General features: G+C 36.3%; 1 protein-coding gene and 1 long non-coding RNA gene across 5 annotated transcripts in view; one reads left to right on the top strand and one right to left on the bottom strand.

Annotated features, from left to right (window-relative positions):
• Window positions 1-19,797, bottom strand: part of LOC123870428 (axoneme-associated protein mst101(2)-like) — a 169,560-nt gene that overhangs the window by 71,939 nt on the left and 77,824 nt on the right. Inside the window, exon 1 of one of the 4 annotated variants that reach the window (XM_045913738.1) lies at window positions 8,700-8,721. The exons of the other annotated variants lie outside the window; for them this stretch is intronic. The gene's annotated coding sequence lies outside the window, so the exon portion shown is untranslated. Of the gene's footprint in view, window positions 1-8,699; window positions 8,722-19,797 lie in introns of those variants that run through there. 4 annotated transcript variants of the gene reach the window in all.
• LOC123870430 lies at window positions 483-18,772 on the top strand. The gene is made up of 3 exons (XR_006797074.1): window positions 483-493; window positions 16,453-16,462; window positions 18,603-18,772. It is a non-coding gene; the product is annotated as an uncharacterized LOC123870430 (long non-coding RNA).

Raw genomic sequence — 19,797 nt, 5'->3', positions numbered from 1 at the left:
TCACCGATTTCAATTACCTTGTACCAAAAACATTAATATTAATACAATAGCATCTGATGTAATTTAATTATAATAACACCTTGACAAGGTTTACAAAGAGAATCAAATGAAAACATCGACTGTTTCCCATCACTAACAGATCACACAAGATCGGTCAAGGCTCTTTATGGCATTGTTTTGCTTTGAAATCTGCGAAGCATGGCATCTTTAGAATTTGTGAGCGATGAAAAACCGGTAAAACGCAGGTTGGGCTCGCACTTGACGGGTTCCGTATCATCATATACGAAATAAAACTTTTTATTTATTTTAAATTTTAATGGCGTCAATTTTATAATTTTCATTGTTTTCAATAAAACAAATTATGTAAAAATTTCAACTCTACCTATTACGTTTTATGGGATATAGCCCGCTGACAGACAGACAGATGGACGGACCGGACATTATAATTTACTGACAGTACAATTCATTCAGAAAAGTTTTATTTAGCCTACTGGTTGCATTTCCCTAAAACATAATATGAATTGATCTAATATAATATCCACCAGTAAGTACTTAAATACTTCTATTAACTTATTTATATTTAATGGTAAAGAAAACTTCGCACTTAGTCAGCGTGGTGAACTATGACCTAAATCCTTCTCATGTCAGAAGGCCCGTGTTCAGTAGTGGGCCAGCGATGGGTTGAGATGATGAATATTTCCGCAAAGTAGGTACTTAAAGTAAACTGTGACTTAAACATATGCTCGACACATATGGAAACCAGTTATGTCATGAGTCATTGATACTTTTCTATGATCTTCAGATATTTGAACCCACGCAATAAAGACGCGTCACAATACCGACGTTTCCGCCGTGACCCGTACAAAACGCATTTCTCATCATTGAACAGTAGTTTTAAACGACATACTCGTAAGTTGAATTGTTCGAAACAAATTCAAGAATTTAAGGCAGATTAAACTAATTTAATCACAATAGTTTAATTTTTTTGAATTTATTTTGCACAACTCAGCGTTTGACTAATAGAGAAAATTTTGCCAAAATTCCATTGACTTTGGTGTTGGTTGTGTTGTATTAAAATTACTTGTTAGGGGTGCATATTAATAATAACAGTTATGTTTGGCGTTAGTTGATTTGAAAAGTCCAAGTATCGAGGAATGTCAAATTTGCAACGTCCTCATAATCTTATGAGAGTTTCAGGGCGTGAAACGGTAAATTATTGTGTAAGTACCTATTATTTTGTCCAAATAAAAATATTAATTACATGAAAAAAATTAACAAATCAAAATTATTTACTTCGAATAATTTGGCAGTGGACTCTAACTCCAAAATAATATGTCATGCTAGTAGAAGGCTAGCAGTTAATAATATTAGTATAATAACCTACTACTTTTTATGTTTTAATTTATAACTTGCCAAAAATATATGCAAATCCTTTGACCTAATCCACATCATGCACATCCCTGTACGCTCAAGATCCGTATTTACTTAATATTTGAATAAGATCATTACAATTATTATATAATCACTGTCAATACATAATTATATGGTCACAGATAATAACAGCGGTTTAAGTTGAAGTGTGTAGGCGCTCTTACGGAGTGGTCACTCGACACAATTAGAGACGGTGCCAATAGTTCAAAAGTGAAAACATTTCCTACATTCCAAATATGGCTGCAGTAAAATGTGTCGACGAGACAAATTATACCAATACTTTTTCACTGTTTGACTGTCAAGTACCCACTTACTTTTCTCTATATTTGGTTCGACCAAATAATTGTAATTAGCAGATAAGTTATGTGATAGTTATACAGGTCAAAAATTACATAAAGACGTAGGCGTTACAAAAAAGCTCAAACCAAAAACCACGAGATGTTATGTAGTTTACCACATGCCTGCCTAGATTTCACTGCCTACAGCTTTTTCGTCAGGTTTTTAAACGAGCTTTTTATTCATTTTACCTACTAGACGATGTAGTGACAGCGTTGGTAGCCTAATACCTTATTCGGAGGGTCCAAAATTCGATCCCGGAAACTATTTTAACTATATCTGTATGCCTGAGAAATTTCCATAATGAAAGGTGTGTGAAGTCTACCAATCCACACTTGGCCAGCATATGGTAGCATAGCAGCTAAACCTTTCTCATTCTGAGGTGACAGCCGTGCTTAGTAGTGGACCGGTGAAGATGATTAAAAAATCGGTCCTATGTCAATTAAACTAGCTTTATTTTTTAAACAATCCATGATAAGAATCCGGAACCTCCAATTAGAGAGGTCGTACAAGACATGGTGTATCCTTAACACCATATCACTAACATCAATGTAGGTGGAATAATAAGCAACTATGCACTATAGACACAATATGATGTATTATGTAGGTACATAGATCATCAGATATAAACACAATGGGACCGGGGCGTCTCTGTAAGCGGGTCATGATCAAACGTTGGTTATATTCACATTTCACAGAACACTTATGTACTAATAGAAATGGTAACTGCCGTGCCGTCTTCAAAAGCCATCTCACAAAATTACGTCGTAGGTCGTAGAAATTGCGTAATTGTGAATTATGAATAACATTTTGATACTTGTATTGAAAATCATTTTCAGACTATGTATTTCATATAATTTGTACGTGAGAATTGAATTCACCAAAGCTAGGTTCTTGATTTTGTTAGAAAAATAATTTCGAAATGTAAATTGGCCAGTTGCTAAAAAATGCGAACTAATCTGGCTAGACTCTATATAAGTAAAGGTCTGGAAAACCAGTATAAAACTTGGCAAAAATTAGAATATTAGCTTTAGCATCCCGTAAATTAAACTGATTACACAAATACTTCAATTTTACAACGTGCACTGATGGGTCGTTGCACGGCGAGAATCTCACGCACCATTAACATTTCTATATCCATTCTGAATTCTGTGGAGTAAGTATGTTAGGATTGTTTGCGAATAAACATCTAATCAATTTTGTATGGAACATCATTAATAATGATGTGATGACAATCTGATGTTTCTTTTGAATGGAGTTTAATTTCATTTGTCCAGAATTTAACGATGCGATCGTATGATCGATGCGGCTTGGCCTGTTGTGGGTTTATAAATTAGTAGTCCTTAGTTCGGTTCACGGCTAAGTAAAAGGTTTTGAATATTTCAGTATGGACTATGGAACCTGGCCTGCGTAGCTAATATTTTCTTTTTTTCAAAATAACGGCCATGCATAATGACTGACTGACCTGAATTAATCAATTGCTGAACCAATACAAACAAGTAAATCTTCCAAAGTGTCACATTTCCAAGATATTAGCTATAAATTTTAATGGCTAGATTGTTTGGCAAGTGTGGATTTGCAGACAGAGATTCAATTGTGTAAAGTGTTAGAAAAAATGAACGCTTCGAACTTCTACGTCCAATCATGCAATATATTTTCAATAAATGTGAGAGTAAAATTAAAACAACAGTTCACAATGACCTATTTGGGTGTGAAACGGCTTACGGTACAATAAAACGCAAGGTTAGAGACAAATTAGACAATTGCGTTGATGCCGCGCCTTCGTGACCCAAACTTGTGATAAGCCCGTGCCACACGATTCCCTAAATAATATCCATCCATACTAATCCATACTAATATTATAAATGCGAAAGTGTGTCTGTCTGTCTGTCTGTCGGCTACGTTTTCACGGCCCAACCGCTGAACCGATTTTAATGAAATTTGGAACAGACTTGGGATTCATCCCGGGGAAGGACATAGGCTACTTTTTATCCCGGAAAATCAAAGAGTTTCTACTCAAAGCTAAAACTGTTCAAATATCACCAGCGGCAACGAAATGCTTTTCCTACCAAGATTTGTTCGTAGTGTTCACTCCAAACAAATGTAAATTATAGTTCTATACCTTTCAGTATAGCTTCAATACCTTTTGCAACCTAATAAGTAGCCATGGTACCTTCAATATATATAATAATAATATAATATGGCAAAATATTCATGCCATCCTAGTATCTGAGTCCTGGCTTAAGCCCTGTCTGCCTTCTACTTCTTATTCTTTGCCGGGGTTTATTCTCATAAGAAATGATCGCACTAATAGGGGTGGCGGTGGTGTGGCGATCTATCTTAGATCTTACATTCCTTACAAAATTGTTAGTTCGTCATGTCAACCGCCTCCTGTTGATGCTGCTGAGCATTTACTTATTGAGGTTTCCCTATCACAAACAAAAATCTTACTTGGCGTTTTCTACAGTCCCTCGCTTACTATTAATTTTTTCCCCTCATTCGAATCACTTTTAGAATCCCTACTCCCTACATATACTCATAGCATAATAATGGGTGACTTTAATACTTGTTTGCTTAAAGGTGACAATCGGGCTAATAAACTAGAATCCATTATTGAATCTTGTAACATGACAATTCTTCCGCTTTCGGCTACTCATAACCTTCCTAACTGCATTCCTTCTCTTCTTGACTTGATTATAGTGTCTTCTCCTGACCTTGTATCTAAGCATGGCCAATGCTCTGCGGATGCCTTTTCTCATCACGATTTACTTTTTCTCTCGTACAAATTGCGCCCTCCAAAAATTAAACCTAAAATACTTCTGCGGCGTAATTTTGGTGGAATGGATGTAGATCGATTGTGTGTAGATGCTTGTAAAGTTGACTGGTCAGTTGTTGAAACTGTATCCGACGTCGATCGTAAGGTTGACATTTTCAATTCCTTACTGACTCAGCTTTATGACATTCATGCGCCAATTAAGCCTGTTAAACTCAAACATTTACCTGCACCTTGGCTTTCGCAAGATTTAAAAGATCTGATTCTTAAGAAAGGTGTAGCGAAAACCAGACTAAAGTGCAATCCATCTGAGGAAAATCACAGAAAATACAACAAACTCAGGAATCGCTGCAATACATTGTGTCGAGATGCACAGCGACGCCATATTCATGCATCAGTCGAGAACGGCGACTCTTGTAGAGTTTGGAAATTTCTAAAGACGGTTGGAGTTGGTAAAACGTCACATAATTCATCTCCACCTAACGTTGACGTTGATCTCCTAAATCAATATTTCTCATCACCTCTAAACTCCATTAATAGTTCTGATAAATTACAAACTATTCATTCTCTTTCAACGACTCCTACCCCTTCCTATCCTCCGTTCAATTTCAGCCAGTTTTCTACTGATGATGTTAAGAAGAGCATACTGTCCATCTCTTCGAATGCTGTTGGTAGCGACGACATTAGCCGTAATATGATAATTCCTATCGTGGATATTGTAATTCCTGCAATCACCCACATTCTAAACGAATCGATTACAACGTCCAAATTTCCTGATGCCTGGAAAAGTGCTCATGTTGTACCTCTTCCGAAAAAGGCTAATGCTGAGTATTTTTCCGATTTCCGTCCCATTTCCATCTTACCGTTTCTTTCCAAAGTCCTTGAAAAGTTAATTCACTATCAACTTAACCTTTTCCTGAATAGTCACTGCCTATTTAACCCTTTCCAATCTGGTTTCCGTTCTGGACATAGTACGGCTACTGCTCTGATTAAAGTTACTGATGACATTCGCTGGGGCATGGATAATCAACAACTCACAGTATTGACTTTGCTCGATTTCAGTAATGCTTTTAACACTGTGGACCATGATATACTTGTGAGTATGTTGCGTTCTCTTAACTTATCTCCATCAGCAACTGACTGGATGCATAGTTACCTAAGCGGTCGCCAGCAGCGTATTCGTGTCGAGGAAACTCATTCGTCTTGGTGCGATATCACTGCTGGTGTGCCTCAGGGTGGCGTGTTGTCACCATTACTCTTTTCTATTTTCATTAATTCTTTAACTCAAAAACTATCTTCTCTCTACCACATGTATGCAGATGACGTCCAAATTTACACCCAGGCAACTCTTGTGGACCTTCCGGCAGCCGTTACTCAAATAAATAATGATCTTGAGCTAATTCTGGAGTGGAGTCGATTTTATGGCCTCAATGTTAATCCGATCAAATCTCAGGCTATAATTATTGGCAGTCGGAACCTTATCTCAAAAATTGATTGGTTTACGCTTCCTCCCATCGAGTACAATGGTATTGTCATCCCATATTGTGATTCCGTTAAAAATCTGGGGATACATATGGATTGCAATTTAGGTTGGACGAATCACTTAAAACAGATTAGCAGGAAGACTTTTGCATCTCTGAGCTCTTTGCGTCGTCTACAATCATTTCTTCCAATTCCTACTAAAATTATGTTAGCACAGACTTTACTTCTTCCTATCCTTGATTATGCCGACGCAAGTTATATTAACTTAACAGAAGATCAGTTAAACAAGCTTGAGAGACTTCAAAACACTAGTATTCGGTTCATATTTGGGTTGCGCAAATATGACCATGTGTCTCATTTTCGGTCTCGTCTCAAGTGGTTACCCATCCGACTTCGCCGGAACTTACATATCCTTTCTATTCTGTACTGTGTATTGTTTCACCCTTCTTCTCCTCCTTACTTGAAGGAGAAATTTGAATTTGCAGCGCGTCCGGGACAAGTTCTCCGCACCTCTAGGAAGCTTATTTTAAGGACGCCTTCACATTCTTCTTCCTTTTTCAATAAATCCTTCACAGTTCAATCTATTAAATTGTGGAATGCCTTGCCTCTCGTAATCAGGGAGGCTAAGTCCATCAATATCTTTAAGAGGCTGGTGAAAGATCACTATTTGTCACTATCACTTTAGCATTATCGGATTTATTGGAACATATTTTACTAGTCTTAATAATAGTATGAGGATTTATTATTTATCTATATATCATATTTATTTATTATTATTTTTTTAGTCTATATTATGTATTTTATTATTTAGTACATTATTTAAATTTTAACATGTTTCTATGTATTTATTTATTTATTTATATATTTATTTATTCTAATATTATATATAAATGTAAATGTATACTTACACCACCTACCTCTAATATCTATAGCTATATCCTTTGGACCATTTTGGTTGCCTGGAAGAGATCGCTAGGTAGCGATAAGGCCGCCAAATTGTACCTATATTTTGTTGAGCTTTGTATGTGTTTTTCTGTACTAATTTTGTGGTGTACAATAAAAGTATATTCATTCATTCATTCATTCAATCAGATTTTGACTGTATTTCACAATGAATGTTGTGCTACTAGCTTTACAATTAAAACCAGCTAAGGTATGGACAGACGTGCAGCTAACGTGTCGAAAGTCCTTGACACACAGATAAAATTGTAGAAATTAATTTAAACATCATTACACGCCACGGGTCAGAACTCATGATACAAAAATGTCAAAGGTCTTGTGTAAATACACACTCGAAGCGTGCTAGAATGTCTACTCGTATTTTCATCAGACCTTTGACCTTTTTGTGTGGTTGAGTATTATTTACATTTGTATACATCATTAATCATTATTATATTTCATGTTTTTTTTTTGTTTATTGACATTCGGTAGTACAGAAACTACCTGTACTTTTATGCAATGAGCTTTCATAAAGTGTTTTTGAATCGGCAAGCGAATTTCTACCTTCAATACCTTTCTAGTTCGTACCGACTACCGAGAATCATTGTTAAAACTAAACTGGGAATGAACCTACTCAGATAAGTATAGGGTCTACAAAATTAATTCTGAGTTTTTCTTAGTACTTCAAATATATAGGGATTATGGGCCGAAGGAGATGAGAACAAGCAACGCACTGCTGGAATATGAAATACCCTTCCAGCTTCTGTTTTCCCCGTCAATTTCAATAGTGGGAGTCGGGACCTTCAAAAGAAGAAAGAATAGGCGCCCTGTAGGCAGGCTGCATGCACCACGTTGTCATCAATATCACGGTTATCACCTTCTATTTGGTGTGACTGCAGTCAAACGCATGCCTATTTCATTTTCAAAAACACATACTTAACTACTCATATCACACAAAGACCTGTCCGATAATATTGAACCTGTATTGAACATAACATCTTACGCAATTCTTCATAAGTCGTGATTATAATATTATTATTACTAAAGTATTAATAACAATGGGTACATGTAACCCGTCTGTCGGATGAAAGTGGCCGATACACAGACAACAAAGGATTTGACAGATACTCAATTACGTCATTTAAAAAGTTGTATCCGAGCCAATAGCTGTCACTTCTTGTTTGGAAGCTTTTTCAAATGTCTTGAGCTGTAAACTAGCGTTTGGCTGAAAACACTTGCAGATACAATGATTACGAAATCTTCTTATTGTTTTACTTAGAAATACGATTTACTCGTATGAGTCTGACAAAAATGAATGAACTCCTCAGAATGAGAAAGCTTTAGGCCATAGTCTGCCACGCTAAGCCTAGTTGATATTGGCAGATTTTGTAGGTACTTTGTCACAGGTAGGGTTGAGGGTTGACATTATATTATATGTATCTGCTAGGTTACACTTATAATAAAAAAGTACTCTAATAAATAAACAAGTGTAAATTAAAAATTTATAACACCCCCGACAAGTGAAGGTTACGGTAACTAGAAAAGAGCTGATAACTTTTAAACGGCTGAACCGAGATTCTTGGATTATAGCTAAGAACACTCTCGATCAAGCCACCTTTCAAACAAATTAGTTTAGGAACTACGATGCCACAAACATATACACAGATACACACGTCAAACTTATAACATCCCTCTTTTTGGGTCGGGGGTTAATTAATTACTAAAATAAAGAACTCACCTTAAGTTATCTGCTCAACGTGCGGACAAGACATTTTCAAGAAAAGAGATTCCTCACCTGCAACAAGAAAAACAACAATTGTACAAAAACAAAATGTCAATTACACAGTTATGCTAAACAGTCGAGGTTTCTTGACACCAATTATGTAATTTGCTTGGCAGCCAGGCGGTTTTTACTCAAGTTTTTTCCCTCTTGACCTAAGGCCACGGAGCGAGCGGTAATAGGTTATATTAATGATCGTATGTTATGACGTATAAAAGAAGTATATATACATACGCAGCTAAACTGAAGAAGACACTTGGATTACATTTGTAGAGCGTACTATCTCTTCTCTCATCACCAAGTACAAAAATGTTGCGTTAGTATATATGTAATAGCAAAATAACGTGTATAGTGCATATTTTTTTTTTTTTTTTTAACTCTTTATTGAAAAGCTTAGTCACTAAGTGACTATGTCGCTTTATTATTTACAATCAACTTCACACTTACATTAACTTACTTACTTCGAATCTTAAAAAATATTCTACTTAACTTATATAGTAATTTAGCTTGATCACACGCAGGAAATGAAAGAAACGTAACACAATCAAAAATATTAAAATTTAAATCAAAAATATTACATAAGCTTAACCTAAACGATTCATTCCGAACACACTCCAACAACACATGGTAAATATCTTCAATTACTCCACACGTGGAGCAATTGGAAGAATCTGACTTTTTCATGAGAAAGGCAAATTTATTAGTAGGAATGTGTCCGGAGCGAAGCCTAAAAGCTGTAATTAGGTCTGATCGACTGGTTTTGTATTTATCAAACCAACAAAACCTCCATGGTTGGGACTGCATCGTCCTGTACCAGATGCCCTTCTCCCTGGATCGCTCATCAAAATACTCGTTCCAGAGAGAATAACACCTCACTCTTACATGCCAAATAAGATCTGAAAAAAAAGGTTCTAGTGCCATGTTCACACCATCGAGGCAGGCTTGTTTAGCAAGGGTGTCCACCTTTTCATTGCCGGTAATGTCAACATGCGATGGAATCCACTGTAAATAAACAGACTTAGATCCTGAATTAAAATCCAAGATTTGTTTTATAATTTTGTAGGCAATCGGGGAGCCTCGATAAGTCGAGGTGCATCGAGCCAAATGCTGCAGGGCACTTTTCGAATCGGTAAGGATAACAATCCTGCTGACATCAACTGATTCAATGTATGACAACGCTTCTGAAATAGCCAATAGTTCAATAACCATTATACAATGGTTTTGATCGTATTTAAATTTAGAGTAGCTATTAGTGTGCTCATCATAAACTGCAGCACCAGATGCGTCGTATTCTTTTGATCCATCTGTGTAAATTGGGTAAAAGCTGTTATAAGAATTTGCAAGAAATTGCTCGACTACTGTTTTTAATTGGTGTGCAGTATACTCTTTTTTAGGTTTATTAATAGAGGGAATATCACATCTAACAAAGTCATTAACATTCAAGTTGCTCACCCAAGTTTCCAGGGAAAACATTTCTAGTTGTCTACTTCTATATATGGGGACAGAATTTAGTTCTTGATGAATCATTACTAATAGAGGTTTACGTTTATTTAACCAATTACTTGGGGTTTCACATAATTGAGATAATTCACTCAGCAGGTCTATCACCTTATTACTATGAAAAGATTTAGCTTTAAACCAAAACTTGCCCGCTAAGTAACGTCTGCGAATATACAGCGGTTGTAGAAACAGCTCGCTTTCCATAGCATGTATGGGTGTCGTTTTAATGAAGTTTCCTATTATTCGCATGGCTCGATTTTGTACCATATCCAGCTTCTTTAGATGACATTTCGCAGCGTTATCGTACAAAAAACTTCCGTAGTCTAACCTGCTCCGAATAATAGAAATGTAAAGACGTCGTAAATGCGTAGGGTGGACACCCCAACTAGACCCTGTTAAAATTTTGAAAATGTTTAAAAATCGTAAAACTTTTTGGTTAGTCTCCTTTATATGTTTACTCCAACGTAGCGAGCGATCAAGCCAAAGCCCAAGGTACTTGACATTTTCCACAAGTTCTAGTTGACAATTATCGACCTCAAGGTGTATAGCACTTTGTCTTCTACCTTTCGAGAATAAGCAAATTTTACTTTTGACTGGAGAAATGTCAAGACCTAAATTATTGATTAACTTATTAAATAATTCTAGTGCTATTTGTACTTCGTTTTGAGCACGAGTGAGATTCTTATCTGAATAGTAAATTACATAATCATCAGCAAATTGCGATATCTTGACACTGTGCAAGGACTGAATCTGTTGACATATCTGTATTGTTGCCACATTAAACAATAGCGGAGACAAGGGATCTCCCTGTGCTAATCCTAAACAAGCAGTTCTGCTTATTTCATCGTCATGAATACGAATTTTAAGTCGTCGCTCGTTAAGGAAATTCCATAAATAATCACATATCTTCACACCAACACCATGATCGTGTAATGTTTTCAAAAGCATTGTTATATTGACATTATTATACGCATTATTTATATCGATAAAACAGGCAAGAGTTGTTTGGTTATGGGAGAAAGCCATCTGTATGGTAGACACCAATCGACTTAAACTATCGTGACATGATCTAGCTTTCCGAAACCCTACTGTAGCCTCGGAGAAAAGATTATTATGTTCAAAATACCACTCTAACCTTTTATGTATAATTGAATGAAATGTTTTACACAAACAGGAAATTAGTGAGATTGGTCTAAAAGATGAGCTTAAATTAGGATCTCTGCCTGGTTTTGGTATTGCAATGATTGTTATATCCCTCCATTGCCATGGAACTACATTAAGTGAAAAAAACAAATTATATAGCTGCAACAAAATAAGCAGTCCCTTCTTGGGTAAATTCCGTATCATAGAGTACGATATACTATCACATCCAGGAGCTGTGTTTTTAGATTTGATTGAGTTTTCCACTTCACATATGGATATAGGGCATTCTAACTGTGGGTTGTTAATATTAAAAATAGGGGCTGGTAGGGAAACATAGTCGGGGGTAAAAGATTTTAAAAAAGAATTAGCATTTTCGTTATCAATATAGGGCCTCGAAACTCTGTGACCTTTAAACCAGCGCATGCGATCCCACATTTCTTTAGCGGTTGAAACCTCATCAAGCGACGAACAATCTTTCTGCCAAGACAATGATTCCGCCCTTCGTATTAATCTTTGGGATTCCTTAATCTTGTTTTGAAGTATATCTAAATTAGCTGGGGTAGGGTTTTTTCGAAATTTTGAAAGCGCCAACCGACGTTCAGCAATTATTTTTGATAAGTTTGCATTCCAATAATGCCTAGGGGTAAATTTTTTAGCAGGGTTCTCATTAATTTTAATAATAGGTATGTATTTATCTGCTGCTTCAATCAAATGATTAATAAAAAGATCATATGCTTCTTGGGGGTCGAGGGGTAGGATAAAGTGAGAAAAAATATTATCCAGATAATCCCTATATTTCGGCCAGTCCGCTTTTCTAAAATTTCTTCTAACAGTGGGCTTAAATGATGGATTAAAGTCTATTGCAATTTTAATAATTAGGTGATCACTGCCTAGTGACTCGTTACACACATTCCAATTTAATTTGAGAGCTAAATTTAGAGATGCAATCGATAAATCAGGAGCAGATTTTTGTAACCTACCATTAACGAGCTTAACACGTGTCGACTCTAGATTGTTTAATGTGACAAAGTTGCTTTCAAATAAAGCATCACATATTTGAGTACCTCGAAGATCCGTCCTATTAGACCAGTTGGAGTGATGGCCGTTAAAATCACCTAAAATTAAGCTATCTTTATCCACAATAGACAACACAAATTCCCAATCACTCTGACTTGTTCTAATAGAAGGAGGGCAGTATACAGCAATTATATCTTTTAAAACTGGACAGTTATAAATTTTAACATGCATTAACTCGATACCTGTATTACTCGTATTTAATATGGGAACTGTTTTTGCTTTAACAGATCGATGAATAAAAACTGCAATGCCCCCATAGCCATCCCACCGATCTTGTCGGAAACATTCGTAACCATAAATATTTAAATTTGTATCAACATCTAACCATGTTTCACATACAACTGCGATATGAATTTTCTCTTGATTTAACAATTGTTTAAATACGACTAATTTGTTTTTGATACTTTGAGCATTCCATTGAATTATTTTTAGACTACTTTCCATTAAATTTATTAAATAATTGTTTAATTAGAGCAAGGCTAGGAAATTTATCTTCAGCAAAAGTTAAAAACCATTCCCATATTAGTTTTAACACTTCTACAGTCTTCTTCGTTATAGAATATGACTTCATAAATAATATTTCAGCAATTCTTTCAAGTAGTTCAGCACAAGAGGCTTTCTTTTTAGTTGTCTCTTCATCTCCACTTTGTGCAAGATTGTCTTTCGTATCTCCTCTTCTGTTCCAAAAATCATCCTCTTCAAATTCCCTATCTTTCTTTTCTTTACCTTTCCTCTTTTTCTTCTTGTTGGATTCATCTCGACGAGAAGTTGTAGGTTTAGGTTCATCACTATAATTTTCTTTAGCAGCTTCGGCATAGCTTCTTCGAGGTAGAGATTCCATAGATTCGGCATGAGATAGGTCAGTATCACAGGATGCAAATTTGGGAAAATCTTTTTGATTCGGCGGAGATGGCGGAGCATACATTGTTGAAGCTTTTTTGTAAGTAACATTAAACTGTGACATTATTTCACGTATTTTTTTCTCTTTTTTGTAGATCGGACATGACTTATTCAGTGACCAATGTGGGCCTGAGCAATTAACGCACTTGAAATTCGTAGTTTCGCAATTATCGTGATTTCCTGTACATTTCGGGCATACAATTTTTTTATTTGGGCAATTATTTTTGCTATGGCCAAAACGCCAGCATTTGGTACATTGCGTGACTGAAAAAATATACTTTTCGATTTGGATTCTCATATCGCAAACATATACATATGGAGGCACTGCCGTACCTTTGAATCCAAGGCGAATTGTTTCGCTTGGTAACCATCCAGTTTCGTCATCATTTCTTCGCATGAGTCTTTTCACTGACACTAGTTCGTGTTCTGTGCGTATGTTTTCTTTAATTTCTTCTTCAGGTAACTCAATTTCTACATTTCTAATTATCCCATATGATATCCCCACTTCATAAGTTTTTTGTATTCTCCATCCTTTTTCTAAAAAGGTATTACACGAAACCAGTTTTTCAGCGCTTTCTATATTACTAAATTGGATACGGACTTTGTATGGATTAACGTATCTAATTCTAGTGACGTCAGTAATATTTTCGCTACGAAGCAATTTAGCCAACTGAAACTGTTTTGGAATCGACTCCTTAGAGTAAATTCCCACTTCTATTGTATTTTCTTCTTCAGTGTTCTTCTCTGTGTACGTTCTGGCCCTTCTTTTGCCGTGTCTACCAACATAAGTCCATCCATTCGTAGAGTCTGACTCCCTCGCTCTTTTATTCGCCCCTCCTGAGTTAGATTCTTCGTTATTATTCATGTTGGAGTGTCGAGATTCGTCGGACATACTCTCGTCCTCAGGCAAGGGCGGATCCAGCATTGTTCAACTTTATACGCCCGAGCGACGCCGTCGACTCCGCACGCGCAGACACTGCCGCGAACGCGCTCTTTCGAATACTATCGGAGCAATAAATACACACCCTCGAGACAATACCGCTCTGAGCGAGCGTTCGGTGCGAACTGTATAGTGCATATTATAAATTATGGTTAAATATCATTCGGGAACATAACATGATTTTTAAAGTACGTACTTTTTAAACTACGTAAAGCATCTACCGAAAAAATCTCAAAAAAAAAAAAAAAAAACGAATTTTAGCGAGATTTTTATTTTTGCATGATTAATTACTGCAGCCTAATCTTTTTTCAGAATTCATTTATCCTAGAGCACTTCTAAAAGTTTATTTGAATAAATAAATGCTATTTCTACCTCCACAACTCTTATCAGGGATAACTTCAAACCCTTATCTAGCGTCTAAAATGTTTAGATTGAGGAGCCATTCTATATGTTTTGTTGTACATTCAAGTTTAACAAAATGATATTCCCACTCAAGTTCATCAAGTAACTTTCCGCTTGTTTCATTGCCCCAACTTGGTGATTATCAGCTCTTGCATAACACAATCTAAGTGCAATGTCGCATTCTTACGAGAGTCATTCACCCATCGTCATATCATATTGGATTAAACATCAGAACATGCACTAAGCACTTTCTCTATTAAATAAGTATGCTCTATGACGGGTTTGTGACAGGTTTCTGACCGCCGAAACTCGTCTATGTGTTATTTTATCTCCCGTTTTTTTGTCTTGTCGACTTAAATTATTTATTAGTTAGTGTCTAGTAGTTTGAATATATAAAAGGTAAGACTGACTGATCTTGTGCTTATACTATCTACAAAGTACAGCTCAAACTACCGCGGATCGGGCTGAAATTAGGCACGCAGATAGGTATTATTATGACGTAGACATCCGTTAAGCTAGTTGTTAATAAATTAGGACTTATCCCGCTTATCCACTCTAAAACAGCCACCCTAAGCCATATTTTTATTGCAATATAGGCTTGGTCTTGGTGGAGCGCGCTTGCCTAGAAGCCTATTTACCTTCTTGCCTTGAAGATATTATATAAGTTATACATGGCAGGAAACACGGACGCAGGAATGGCATTCCACACCTTAGCGGTTCGTATCAGAAACGTTGAGCAAAAACGTTTCGTACCTTCGAGTAGATTGTATGTCAACCACTAAAGGGTGCCAACGTTCGCTGTTCTCTGGTAGAACGGTGAAGAAGAAACAAGATTGTGGAGTTCCTCAACACATTCTCCAAAGTCTCATCCGGACTAAAAAATAATATACAATTGCCATCAGGGGCGGACAATGGGCATGGCGGACATCACCGAGAGCACACACTAGGAACCCGGGACCTCAACCGCATTACTGTGTTATAAGGGTTTCCGTAGGTATGTCTATCAAAGTAACCACATTAACCTTAACATCCATAAAAGTCTAAACGTATGAAAATAAGCCAATTAGTCGCAAATTATTATAATTACCGTAATAACATGTCGGTCTGTTTGTCAGGCGTGTGCGCAACGAGCGCTCTAATTGACTTATTTAATGCTTATTTAGGATTCCTCGAAAACTCCACGCATAATACTAACCTTGGTACATAGGTGCCATATTTTTTTAATTTTATTTTAGTACATAATTTTTATTTTATTTTATTGTAGTAAATAATTGCCTTATTTTTTTATAAATAAAAAAAAATCCTACTTTCCATTTATTTTCACCCTTTTTCTCTTCACTAATTACATAGTAATTATGGGGATTTTCCTGAAATAATAATACGGTCTCCCGTCTCTGATCATTTCATATACTCATTGACTCATCTTCAGCATTATCAAATAGTCGTCCATAGCTGGACATGAGTTTTTTTTGTAGGGATTCCCATACGCCACTGTCTTACACCATCTAACTCTCTGTGACTCACTTGTCATGTATCCATCTAGTGGAACCAGGGGCGCCGGGTTTTTAAAATTCCCGTGGGTGCTCCAGCCATTTTAATGACATACCTACCTAACTACTTATATTTTTGTTATTTAAGCTGACCTGGGTGAACTTTGTACTGCCGCGCCGTACCTAGTAGAATTATTTTAGATAGTCGTGGGTGCTCGGCACCCACTATTTACCTCTCGTGGGTGCTGGAGCACCCGAGCACCCACGGAGTCGGCGCCCCTGAGTGGAACATCTAACGCTGCGGTTTCCGGTGCGAAGTCAGCATCCTATCATATTGGGACCCTTGAGATGAGATCTATAAAGCGTAGGGACTATAACTTTTCTCAGAGTTGAGAGAGCACCGACGGTTCTGTGTTCCTAAATCTTTTTTGGTTCTGTGTCACAAACCCTCGCGTCATTCGATTTTCTAACAAATGGCAAATGACTTAGGTAGTATGTGGTGTTAGAATTCAAGGGACAATATGTATGTGTATACAATTATACATATTGTACATATTGTAGCCCTACATGTAGATATCTAGATATTTTGCCCGTTCGTGCATTATATCGTCAGGGCACTTTCCATCAGCACAGACAGACTGGACAGTTAGTACAACACAATAATAGCACACGTGTGTGTTTGTATTGAGGCAACTTTCGCTAATGCACGCCCGTCCACTTTCCTCCATGCCCTTAGATGCAAAATTTTAATACTTGCACTTATCGCTCCTACTTACGCTTTATGCTATTCAGTAGACACTTGAATGAAATGTAACACAAATATACATAGTTCCAACTTGCAATATTTTGTCGTTTTAGCCTTATTCATCACTAAATAGTTTTTTTAGAATTTATATTTTTCAAAAAAGGCGTCCTACCTACGTAGATTGCTATAAACTAGACTGGTATAATTTTTTAATTCATTGGTAACAAATTAATTTTGTTCAAAGATTTTTTGATCGCTTGTTCACCGAGAATTATTATTTAAAATCAAAAATGGTTGATCGAAGTCACAGAGGTTTGAGGTTACAGAAATTAAAATAGGTAAGTATAAATGGCCCGTGAAAAGAACAAGACAGGTAGACAAACAGACACATTTCCGCATTAATTTATTATATTTAGTAGTATAGATTCTATGACTATTTCCTGATAGCTTGTTTGAAAACTGTAAACAGCTTATTATATTGTTTCATAACCATACTTTAAATAGTGTAGGAGAGCTGTTATACCCAGATACGATAGAACTTTCAATCACAATCGTTTTACCGTTTAGTTTCAAACGCTCTTATAAATTCATCAGACAGTTACACAAATAATATTACGGCAGAAAGTCCGAGTAAATTCATCATGATTTGGAAACCGACATTGGTATTATGAAAACAAATCGATTAAACACTCAGCCGTCAAGATATTATTATGAAACTAGATAATATTCAAATCGATATTGACATAAACAGAAGCACAATGGTAGCTGTGACTCGTTTTGGTATCGTATTGATGAGGAAATCCCGATGTTGGCAAATCACTCAGTAAAATCTAAAGTGATTTATAAGATGCTATGTATTTGTTAAAAAGTTACGGTTAGTTGAATATCAAATTGAATTTTCAAAGAATATCTACATAAAATGATAATAAAAGGAGAAACTGAACATAATGATACTTAGTTCAAACCGCCCATTGCTTACTTCAAACTTGATATTTTGTTTAAGTATAGATTTTCTCTATAACTGCAACCCCCCTTCTTAGTTAGGGCTGCTGGAAGAAACCTTTGCAGCAGAAATAAGTTGTCTTTATGCACGCCCTTTCATTGTAAGTTATGTTTAAATTTTAAGTTATTGGTAAGTACATGAATATGTGTAAATAAATAAGATAGATATTTCAAACGGATCTATAATAGACTTAAATCGCGAGAAAAATTGTTATAATTCTCTAAACCAGACCAAATTTGTATTGCACGCTTCACATTGTTAGGTTTACGATATATCGTAAAACTGTCGTAATGTGAAGCGTGCGATATGCACAAGTATTAAACGTATGACGTTAGGAAAGTTACCTCATGAGAATTTTTATCTTACGACTCCTTCAAACATAATTATAAGGCCAGGAAGTATTATTATCCACTACTTTTTTCCATCCTTTTCTACAGTGGTCATGTGCGTGCACAAACAGGAAACATAGCGCGACAAAAAAGGAATTTTCTTTTTCTTTTATGATTATGAATGTAGCCCTTTCTAACTTACTTTACCAGTGTGCCGAGTGGGAGTTGTACAAAATTATTCGCATGACTTCACCAGCGCGTTAATCGAGCTAACGTCAAACGCACCGAGAATCGTGTGTAAGTGAGTGTGTGTTACTATCGAAGCTAACCAGCCCTGTGTGCCGAGTGTGAGATCCACAAAATTATTCGAATGACTTCACTACTGCGTTAACCGAGCTAACGTCAAACGCATCGAGAATCGCGAGTCAGCGAGTGTGAGATACCACCGAAGCTAACCAGCCCATACGCGTGTACTCACCGTGAATGGCGTTTATTATTTTTGTAATGTTGTTGTCGTGATATAAACCAACCAAATTTAGAATGAAATTTCTATGAAGTGATTGTATGGAAGCAGCTGTCTATCAAAATTTAACTGGTTATATCTACTGTCTATGTTTATGTTTTGAAATCATCGTCTTTGTAGGTAGGTATAGTATGTACATCATCATTATGTATTAAAAATGAGTCAAGTGTGAGTCGGACTCGCACTCTAAGGGTTTCGTAGCATCGTACAAGATATTTTAATAATTTTACGTGGAAGACTGTAAGTTAATGACAACAGCGCCATCTATATGTGATTTAGAAAACTGATTATGTTTATGAACACATATTCTTTTCGAGCCTAGAAAAGTAAATTAAAAGTAGTTTGACTAAAATACCGCCCTGCCATAATTTTTAAATCGTAGTCCTTTAAATTGAACTTGAAAAATGCAAATAAATGTCCTTAAAATTATCTCCTCACTCCACTTTCACTGTAAAAATCTATACTCGATTTACTTCGCGAATTGTCAAAATTTGATACTCGCACTCGCATAGTTCTTGAATCAACCAATCACGTGCGCTCACGTTGTCACTTTCGCATGCGAGTCGGTAAACAATTGTCGGTCCCGAGGACGTAAAAAACTCGCACTCACAAATTATGTTTCCCCTTCTTGTCACTAGATGGCGCTGTTTCAATTCCATACAAAACGTAGTTAACTTTTACGCGATCGAATAGGTTAAAAAACTCCGACTAGGCACACTGAGCCCATACGCGTTTCCTCACCGTGAATGGCGTTTATTATTTTTGTAATGTTGGCGTCGTGATATAAACCAACCAAATTTAGAATGAAATTTCTATGAAGTGATTGTATGGAAGCAGCTGTCTATCAAAATTTAACTGGTTATATCTACTCTCTATGTTTATGTTTTGAAATCATCGTCTTTGTAGGTAGGTATAGTATGTACGTCATCATTATGTATTAAAAATGAGTCAAGGGTGAGTCGGACTCGCACTCTAAGGGTTTCGTAGCATCGTACAAGATATTT

Source organism: Maniola jurtina, chromosome 12 (assembly GCF_905333055.1).
Source record: "Maniola jurtina chromosome 12, ilManJurt1.1, whole genome shotgun sequence".
Lineage (NCBI taxonomy): Eukaryota > Metazoa > Arthropoda > Insecta > Lepidoptera > Nymphalidae > Maniola > Maniola jurtina.
This window is presented reverse-complemented; position numbering and strand designations above follow the sequence as displayed.